Genomic DNA, 11,143 nt, shown 5'->3' with positions numbered 1-11,143 from the left:
CTTAATGTTGAGGTATTGGTGGAATTCAGGTGGTTGCTTTACTTTATAAAAAGTAATTTTTAAAATAAACAGGGCCTATGTACTTGTCATAACATAATTCAAACAGGAAAACTGTGAAGAAGATGTCATACAGTGCCATACCATCTCTTCCCCAACTCATGCAGTTTCACCACCTTTGAGACCCCTGTCCTCTTTCCCTTGACTAACTCTGTTAGGACATTTTCAGAAACCTCTCTGTGTATACATGTATGTGCATGTTATATGCATATGTGAATCATATCTTTATATATGTATCACTGTCTTAGTTTGCTTTGGTTGCTATAACGAAACACCATAGACAGAGTAGATTATAAATTATAGAAATAAATATCTTGTAGTTTTGGAGGCTGGGAACTTTAAGATCAAGGCACTTGTAGATTCAATGTCTGGTGATGGACCAGTTTCTAGTTTATAGATGAATGTCTTCTCACAGACAGTAGAAAGAGGGTCAGAAGACCTCTCTAGGGTCTCTGCTAGGGCCCTAAAAGCCATACTTCCTAATATGACCACCTTGGGGATTATATTTCAAGATATGAATTTGGGATTATACAAACATTCCGACCATAGCAATCATATCATACATATTATATATCATATATAATATACATAAGATATATCTTTTTTAATTTTGACAAAAAGTAGATTGCTGTCTATATCCTATTCTGCAATTTGTTTTTTTATACTTTATACATTATGGACATATTTCCATTTCATTGTGATTATTCTATTTCATTCATCCTAATAGTTATAAAGTATTACCCTAAGATACAGCCTAATTTACTTAAACAATTCCCAATTGGCTGACACTCATTTCCAGATTTCAGTTATTTTCATAATGCTGCAATAAGCCTCTTTGTGCATAGGGTCTTTATGTATTTGGGGGATTAAAATTACAGGATAAATATCTAGGAATGAAATTTCTAGGCCAAGAATATAAACATGAATTTTTGAGAAATATTACCAAATTGCAAAGGACTGAACTTCCCATTAGGATCGTGGGAAAATATTTTATTTTGGATGTCTTTACCAGCATTGGTAAGTGTCTTAGTTCATTCTGTGTTGCTGTATTAATAATGCTGTAATGAATACATAACAAAATAAATAAAGGACAGAGATTTATTGGTTCATGGATCTAGAGACCGGGGAGTTTAAGATCAGGGAGCTGTATCTGATGAGGGACTTCTTGCTGCATCATAACATAGTAAAAGGCATTGCATGGCAGAACAAAGCATGGGAGAGAGAGAGAAGGGGCCAAACTCATTTTCATAACAAACCCACTCTGAAATAATAAAACTACTTCCCTGAGAATAGCACTGAACCATTTGTGAAGGTAGAGCCCTTATGACCCAATCTCCTCCCAAAGTCTTACCTTTCAACACTATTGTATTGAGGATTAAGTTTCTAACACATGAATGTTGGGGGACACATTCAAACCAGAGCTGCAAGCTAGACCAGATAATCCAGGGGTGGTCTGGCTTTGAAGATTGGAACTTCCATCAGTGCTGTGTTCACTTTGGTTTACCACTGAAATAGCAATAAAGTCGGGCAAAGGGCATTAACCGCTCAAAATGAGGTCCCTGGACCAGAAGCATCAGCACCACCTAAGAAATTTGTTAGAATCACAGGTTCTCAGGTCCCATCCTAGACTTCCCAGAGTCAGAAACTCTGGAGGCAGAGCCTATCAATCAGGGCTTAGTAAGTTCTGCTGATAACTTTGATGCTTGCCACAATTTGAGAACTGCTTCAGAAGAACTTGATAAAAGTGAGGGTGCAGTTTTCCAGTACTTCCTTTAAGCTTCTTGGAGGCGAACCTAGAATTCTCTGGTTTTGGTTGAAGTTACCCAGAGGTGCAGACTCTGCAATTTATGTCATTAGGTTGGGGCAGGGACCACACTGTCATTTTGTGGAATACTTAATTCCATGTAAGGCAACTCTGGCTCCCTCATGATTATAAATCTATGTTCTATTACTTATTGTATCAGATGTTGTACAGTGGACATACCAAATATTAGCAAATTTTGGCTTCTTGTATCTCTGAGAAATGGTACCACATTCCAATTTAACATTAATTTCTTACATTATAAGTGAGGTTGAACATCTTTTTATTTTATGGGCGGGCTACTTTGTACTTTTTTCTCTTATTATCTCTTCTTGTTTGCTACATTTTTTACAAATTAGTTACCTTTATTAACATTATAAAAGCTAATTTTAATTTTAAGAATATTATTAGCCCTTTGTCATTTGTGTTGCAAATTTGTTTTCCCCTCATTTGTATTTATCATTTGAATTTAGTTACAGTACATTTTTGCATCAAAGGTAGTTAAAAATTTTTATGTAGTCAAATTTATGTTTTTATCTTCTGAATTTTGAATTTTATGTATGCTTAGATAGATCTTACCAACTCTAGATAATAAAAAACCCATATTTTCTTCTGACTTTATGATTTTATTTTTAGCATATAAATCTTTGATATAAATGGAATTTATTGTGACTTAAGGAATGAAGTGTGCACTTAAACTTACATTTTCCAAAAGCTTAAAAGTTACCCCAGTATCATATATTAAATAATCTGTATCTTCTCCAATGATATGAGCTACCTGTTAAATTATATTAAAAATTAGAATATGTATTTGGGATTATTTCTAGAATTTTTCCCACTGATTAAGATTGAATTTAATTTTAAATCAATTTAGGAAAAAACAAGTTTTTAACACAAGGTGTTTCTAACCAAGAACAGAGTTCACCTTTCCAGTTACTCAATTTTTCCTGTAGGAGTGACTTAAATCTTTTTTCATATAGATATTATATATGTGTTTTGTATTTTATAAGTTTTTGTGTCAGTCTGTTTTCTCTTGCAATAACTAAAAACCAAGGACTGAGTAGTTTATAAAGAATAGAGGTTTATTTAGCTCATGGTTCTGGATTCTGGGAAGCCCAAGAACATGCCACCAGTATCTGGTAGGGGCCTTGTGCTTCATCACAACATGGTACAGGTCATCTTATGGTGAGACACAGCAAGCGTGCTAGCTAGAGCCTCTCTTCCTCTTATAATAAAGCCACTAATGCCATTCTGGGGACCCCACCCTAACTCTTCATCTAGTGCTAATTAGCTCTCAAAGATCTCACCTCCAAATAATTAGCATAGGAGTGTTTTTTTTTCTTTTTTCTTTTTTGTGGTGCTTGGGATTAATCACAGGGCCTTGTGCATGTGAGGCAAGTACTCCACCAACTGAGCTATACCCTCAACCCTGGGAGTTGTTTAATGAAGTTTCCAACACAGGAACTCCTGGTGGACACTAAAAGGAATTGTAACATGACGTTTCCCCCTATTATAAATTAGTTTCTCATTGCTAGCTATGTGCATATAAGAAAGCTTAATATTCTTTGTGTATTGATTTCATATGAATTCTCATATTATCTCTATTAGTTTTGGGTAGATTTTATGAGATTTTCAAAGTTATAATAATTCTATACTAATAACATTAAGCATCCTATCTATGAAGTTAGACTCTATTATGGAATGTACTCTATTGTGGAATATGACTTTTTTTCCCCTGATTTCCTGCTTTTGTATACATCAGCCTTTAATGAGGCAAAATTGTCATTTTAAGTTTATAATTCTAATTTTTGGTAAGCATACACAATTGTGTAATTACCACAACAATCCTAGTATAGAACATATCAATTACTCCTGAAAGTTCCTTCTTGCTCTTTCTAGTCAATTCTCTCTCCCTATTCCTAGCCCTGGCAAAACTAAATGATTTATTATCATTATAATTTTCCTCTTTTTAGACTTTTATACAAATGGAATACTATAGCATGAAGTCATTGTGTCTGACTATTTTCACTTATTCTATTATATAGATAGGCAGTAATTTGCTTATATTAATTAGCTGATCAACATTTGAATTGTTTACCAATTTGGAACTATTAATTAATAAGAGGCTATTCACATTCAAGCACATGGCATCGGGATGTGCTTAGGAATGAGCCAGCTGAGTTATATGAGAAGAGTATATTTATATTAAAAAAAAAAACCTGACAAACCTGTTTGTACGAGTGTATCATTTTGCATTTCCAACAGTAACATAACAAGCATTTAATTTTTTTCTGTGGTCTAAATGTGTTCCCCAAAGTTCATATGTTGGAAATTTAAACCCTAATGCACCAACACTGGGAAGGTGATTGAGTTATGAGGGTTTTCCCTTCATGAACGGGTTCTGACCTTTACAAAAGGGTTGGGAGTGGATTTGCTCTCTTTCACTCTTCTACCAAATGAAGACACAACACCCAATCCTTCAGAACTGAGAGAAAACAAATTTCTTTTTTGTATAAATTACCCAGTCTCAGGCAATTTTGTTATAGTAATAGAAAACAGACGAAGATGGTATTGCCTTTTTTTCTTTTCCCTCCCTTCCTTCCTTCCTTCCTTCCTTCCTTCCTTCCTTCCTTCCTTCCTTCCTTCCTTCCTTCCTTCCTTTCTTTCTTTTTTTAAATTCCAGTGAGTGTTCTGGGGTTTCTCCATGGAGTTTTAATTTGTATTTCTGAAAAGACCAGTAATGCTGATCATATTTTCATGTTCTTACTGTTTCAGTATGTTGTCTGATGAAGGGTTTTTTTGAATTCCTTCCCCCCACATCTTTATTGGAGTGTTTGCCTTACTGAATTGTAAAAGTTCTGTATCTATTCTTGAAGCAGATCTTTTATCAGCTATATTTTGTACATTATCTTCCAGTCTATAACTTGCCTTTTTATTTTCTTAACATTAATATTTTTTAAAAATATTTTTTTTAGTTGTAAATGGACACAATACCTTTATTTTATTTATTTATTTTTATGTGGTGCCGAGGATCAAACCTAGTACCTCATACTTGCTAGGCAAGCTCTCTACCACTGAGCCATAACTCCAGCCCCTCAACATTAACTTTTGAAGATCAAACTTCTTGAAGTCTAATTTATTAATATTTTTATTTTATAGTTCATACCTTTAAAAAAAGAAATCTAACGTAATCCAAGGTAGCAAATATTTTTCATTTTTTCTTCTAGAAGTCTTAAAGTTTCAATGCTTACACTTAGGTTTGTAATTCTTTCTGAATTAAATTTTGGATAAGGTCTAAAGACAAAAGTAAGGCTCTCTCTCAGTTTTATTTATTTTTTGCTATCTTAATATCCAATTTTCCTCTAGTATATGTTGAAAATAGTAACTGTTTCACATTGAAATACTTGGGACCTTTGTTGGGATCAATGAGCTGTGTATGTGTAGATCTATTTCTGAACTCACTCTTCTGTTCCTTTGGTTTACATATCAATATCAGCCAGTCCTCCAACTGAGCCTCCAACTGGGAACTTGGACCTGTGGATGTGAAGGGGAGAGGGGCAACGTGGGGGAGCTCACTTACTTAAAAACGGGTGGAAAGACAAACGTGATTTAAAATGGAACTGTAATAGAAGGCTCCTCAATTACTTTAGCTTCATATAGTCTGTTAATTTTGTATTATTTGAGAATAAGACTTTCAGCTTTCTTTTTCTGTTTCAAAAGACTTCCAATTATCCCCACCCCTCCTTTGTTTTTTTGCTCTATTGTAGGTGTTTTGTATTTCTGTCTATGTTTTTGATCTTCTTGTAATTTCTATGAGAAATACTGCTGATATTTTGGATTATGTTGATCAATTTATGGAGAACTATTAGCTTAAGAATTTTGGTTCTTTTATTTCATGAGCATATATATTCCCATTTGTCTATCTTTAATTATTTTTCTAAGTAATGCTTAGCAGTTTTTTATTTGCATGTTTTACACATTTAAAAAATTTGTTACTTTGTTTTCATATTTTATTATATTCCAATGATGTTTGCCTTTAATTTCTAATCATTTACTAGTTGTACATAAGAATACTACTGATTTTGGTATGTTGACCTTGAATTTTGTGACTTTGTCATTATTTTGAGGAGATGTTTTGTAGACTCTAAAATTTGCTATGTAGACAATAATGTTGTTTGCAAACAAGAACACTTGTATTTCTTTCCTTTGCAACCTAAATACCTTTTTATTTGTTTATTTGTTCGGAGTAAAAGCTTTAAGTCTTTTGCTAGTAAGTATGTTATTGTTTTTAGATTTTTTCATAGATGTCTTTTGTTAGATTGAGAAGGTTCTGTTTTATTCCTAGTTTGCTGAAAGTGGGTTTTTTTCCCCTAAATCACAAATAAGCATTGAATTTAATCGAAGATATTTTTTCTGTATTTATGGAGACAATCATGTGATTGTTCACTTTTAGTCTATTAATATGATGACTCATCATTTTTCTAGTTTTAAACCAACCTTACATTACTGGGATGAACCCATTAATTTTTGTGTGTTTTTTCCTTTTATGTATTTTAATTGACTAGGGATTTTTATATCTATGTTCACAAGGGATATGTATCTATAAATTTATTTTCATATAATATCATATAATGTCTTTACCTTGTGATAATTATGATAACTTTAAAGTCTTTCATTCTGAGTGTGCTTTTTCTACTATTTGCATTTTTGGTTTTTTTTTGGTATTGAGCCACATTCCCAGCCCTTTTAATATTTTATTTTGAGACAGTGTCTCCCTAAGTTGTTTAGGGCCTTGCTAAGTTGCTGAGGCTGGCTTTAACTTGTGATTGATCCTCTTGTTTCATTTAGCCCCTCAGATTGCTAGGATTACAGGCATATGTCACCATGCCCTGCCGACTAGTTACATTTAAAAACTTTTAATAAATATATACTTCAAGCTTTATTTGAGAAGGAAAATGGTGGAAGCGAACTACGCAGTGAGTCTTGATCTCCTCACAACACAGAAAGGAAGTAGCAAAGGAAAAGCGGCATTGAGAAGTGAGTGACAAAATAAATAGCTCTAAGACTTGATATTACATACTCTGAGACCTGGAGAGACTGGAAGGTAGGTCAGAGTAGAAAACAAACTCCAAGTCCTCTAACGGGGAACCTGGACCTGTGGATGAGAAGGGGGAGAGGTAAGAGGGGAGCAGATATTCCCTTAAGCTCACTTACTTAAAAACGGTTGGAAAGACAGACGTGATTTAAAATGCTACCTTAACAGAAGGCTCCTCAAAACAGCACAAACAGCTTAAAACCAAATGGTGAAAAGAAAGCCGAGTCAGGGGTCTGCAGCTAGTGGAGCCCTCAGCTGACCAGTCACCCCCTTAAATCAGCGCAGTGTCATCCCACGTCCAGACAGATGCAAATTAAACCAAGGGGATGTCGCTTTCAGTGGGACCACTTAATTCAGCCAGAAAGAACTTCTAGAAGGACCATGACTAATTGTAAATTGCTGAAATCCTCATCCCCCCATGAACACGGGGAACTAACAGGCTGGTGGGGAGCTGTGTGGGGCAAGTGCACATAACCTTGCTCAGCCTCTAGGACCCAGGCATGGGTGAAAAACCCTGCACACTGTCTGCTTGCTCACTCATCTCAAGCAACTTTGGCCCTGAACCAAGGAAAGCAGATTGACCAGACCCAACCACTGACGCTGTGAAGAAGGCATCAAGGGAAGCCTAGGGACCGTCCCTGGGATCAGAGTGCCATACCAGAGGGAAGCTGCCAGAATATCCACTGACATACAGACCCAGCAGGAAATTGCCAGAGGCTACACAGCAGAAATGGGATGATACCAAAATTAACATGCACAACCTGAACCCTGATTGCAGCTGTCGAGTGACAGGGCATTGTTTGGATACTTGCAGGACCTTGCATCAGACCTAGTAAGTAGAGGGAATCAACATATGCCATTCACAGCCTGGAGCAGTGGAAACTAGAGTTCAGGTGAACCATTAGACACCTTTTACTACAGTACCTCAGAGAGTGGTGTCAACCTGGAGAATACTTCTGTACTACAGATTTTCCACCCATGGAAAATCCACAGCTAGAGTTTCTGCACTCACAGACAGTCACCAGGATCTTCACTACCATGAAAAGAATCATCCAGTAGAGGGGAACAGGTACACAGTATCCCATGGCAAAATCAGGGGCACTTCAGAGCCTGCATCCTAAAGTACTACACACAAAAGAATCAGCCAACCCACAACACCTGCACCCTCCAAGCAGTCAGCTGCAGGACTCTGAGCTGAAAAACTAGAAGCTGTTGGTAGGAGGTCCATAGCAACTAGGGAATTGGCTTCTGTGCCCTTGAAACTTGGGAGAGATCCACAGCCAAAGATGGATGATCATCAGCTAAATGTCCAAGCCCCAATGAAATCCAAACCAAGATTCAACAAGAATTTTCTTCACCTTGACATGGTATAGAATAAACAATCTAATGTTAACTTTGATCATGTAAATAACTCCTTAATTTGATAATTGTTAACCTAATAGCAAACATTGTACCTTCAACCCATTTGAATGTATTTCATCTAATGATTTAAAGCATTAATTGGAATCAATCTTCCTATCTTTGTTTTCCTAGGTCTAGTTTATGCCTGATTCTACCCCCTATGCATCCTCTTTCACTGTCTGCTACTACCTCAAATAATACCATTCCTCTATTTCTCCTTTCTACCTTGGTGTAAATTACCATTGATAGATTCTCTCCCACCCCATCACTTGCCCAATCTTTCTTCCTTTTTCTCACTTAAAGGTAATAGTAAGTTCATGAAATTAAACAAATAAATTTTGCTCCTATTCCAGAACTTTACTAAAGGTTTATACCTGAATTTGAGAAACTGAAGAGAAAAATTGCACCAAGATTTTGTTCTTATAAGGTTGAATAGAATAAGGGGTGGCTCAGAGTGATTATAGTAAATAGGGTTCAGTGGCATCTCTTAAAGTAGTGATGATGTTGGGATCAACAGAGGTCAAATACTGAATTAAAATATCATTATGTGGATATTCACCTAATCCAGGGCTCTTGAGAAAAAGAAGCTCACAAAGTAGTCCTTCACTGAAAAGAAGTCAGAACTATACTAATAGATGGGTAGAGATACAAACAATAAGAAAAAGTAAGGGAGCAAACCACCCCAAACAACCCAAACGCTTCAACAACTAACTTCATGGATGCCACAGTGGAGGAAATGTCAGAGAAGAAATTCAGAAAGTTTATAGTTAAACTATTACATGAGCTAAAAGATAATGTGAGGTGTGAAATCAGAGAGAAAATACAGAAAGCGAACCATCAGGACTTCCTGCGGCTACCATCTTGCTTGTGCAGAAGCCCAAGGCTGGGTGGGAGCCCTTGAGCGGTTTGGCAGACTGTGTGGCCTTCACCATGCTGTCATCTTCACTGCGGGTGGCAGTGGTGAGCTCCAGTAACCAGAATCTGAGCATGGAGGTGCACAACATCCTCAACAAGCAGGGATTCAGCGTCAGGTCCTTCGGATCAGGAACTCCCAGGACCAGCACCTGACGAGCCCAATGTCTATGATTTCAAAACTACATATGACCAGATGAACAATGATCTTCTCAGGAAAGACAAATAACTCTATACGCAGAATGGCATTTTGCACATGTTGGACAGAAATAAGAGAATCAAGCCTTGTCAGGAAACGATCCAGAACTGCAAGGACCTTTTTGGCCTGATCCTCATCTGTGAAGAGCAGGTTTAGACCAGGTGGTGGAAGATCTGAACTCCAGAGAGCAGGAGACCTGCTACCCAGTGCACGTGGTCAATGTGGACATCCACGACAACCATGAGGAGGCCACCCTGGGAGCCTTCCTCATCTATGAGCTCTGCCAGTGTATCCAGCACATGGAGGACATGGAGAATGAGATTGATGAGCTGCTGCAGGAGTTCCAGGAGAGGAACGGCAGGGCCTTCCTGCACAGTCTGCTTCCACTGAGCTCCACCTCCTTCATTCTCCACCTCCCCATATGTCTTTACTCTGAGGCGTTCTTGGTGGACGGTGTATGGACTGTACATATATGATGAAAAGGTACACAGAACCGCCAGATTAAAGACCAAAGAAAATGTCAGTTACCGCCCACTGCCCAAGGGTGTGCCTGATGCTCTGCCTTGCCCTCTTCTCCCCTAATTGCTGGAGTTGTACAAATATCTGAATAAAGCAACGAGCTGTATCTTAAAGAAAAGAACCTGGAATTACCCAATAAGGATCCCTTCAATAAAGAGAAAGAGGTTCTGAAAAAGAACCAAGAAGAAATTATTGAAATAAAGGAATCAAGAACCAAATTAAAAATTCAATAAAAGCACCACAAATAAATGAGACCACTTTAAAGACAGATTTTCAGGCCTCGAAGATAAAGTACATAATATTGAAAATAAAGTTGACCATAGAGAACTGATGTTAAGAGACCATGAACAAAATATTCAAGAAATCTGAGATAATGGGTTAAATGAAGAATCTGAAATGCAAACTAAAGGAATGCACAATCTTTTCAATGAAATAATATCAGAAAATTTTCCAAGCCTTAAGAGTGAAATGGAAATTCAAATACAGAAGGCATACAGGATTCCAAATATATAACATCACACAGATTCACTCCAAGACACATTATTATGAAAATGCCTAACACAGAATAAGGATAGAATTTTAAAAACTGCAAGAGAAAAACAACTGATCACATTTAGAGTTAAACCAATTCAGATTTCAGCTGATTTCTCAAACCAGATGCTTAAATTGAAGAGGACTTGCAATAATATATAGCAAGCGCAGAAAGAAAATGAAAATGCCAACCAAAAATACTATAGCCAGTAAAATTAAGCTTCAAAATTAAAGATCAAATGCAAACATTTCATAATAAACAAAAGCTAAAAGAATTTATAACTAGAAAGCCTGCACTACAAAATGTACTCAAAAATATTTCATGAAGTAGAAATAAAAAGTAAAAAAATTAAAAACAGCATAGAGTAGAATTTTACTGGAAGAATGGTCAATCAAAGGAGAATCAAATCCAATTTAAACACTATTAAACATCAATAGACTTAAAGATAAGAACCATATGATCATTTCGATAGACGCAGAAAAAGCATTCGACAAAGTACAGCATCCCTTTGTGTTCAAAACACTAGAAAAACTAGGGATAACAGGAACTTACCTCAATATTGTAAAACAATAATAAAAGAGGAAAAACAAGCCAAATTAAAATAAACAAATTAATTAATTAATTAAT

General features: G+C 36.2%; 1 pseudogene; it reads left to right on the top strand.

Moving 5' to 3' along the window:
* The first annotated feature begins 9,284 nt into the window (after window positions 1-9,284).
* Window positions 9,285-9,941, top strand: LOC114087789 (RNA polymerase II subunit A C-terminal domain phosphatase SSU72 pseudogene; annotated as a pseudogene).
* Window positions 9,942-11,143: the final 1,202 nt, after the last annotated feature.

The sequence above is a fragment of the Marmota flaviventris genome, chromosome 8, assembly GCF_047511675.1.
Source record: "Marmota flaviventris isolate mMarFla1 chromosome 8, mMarFla1.hap1, whole genome shotgun sequence".
NCBI classification, from domain to species: domain Eukaryota; kingdom Metazoa; phylum Chordata; class Mammalia; order Rodentia; family Sciuridae; genus Marmota; species Marmota flaviventris.
This window is presented reverse-complemented; position numbering and strand designations above follow the sequence as displayed.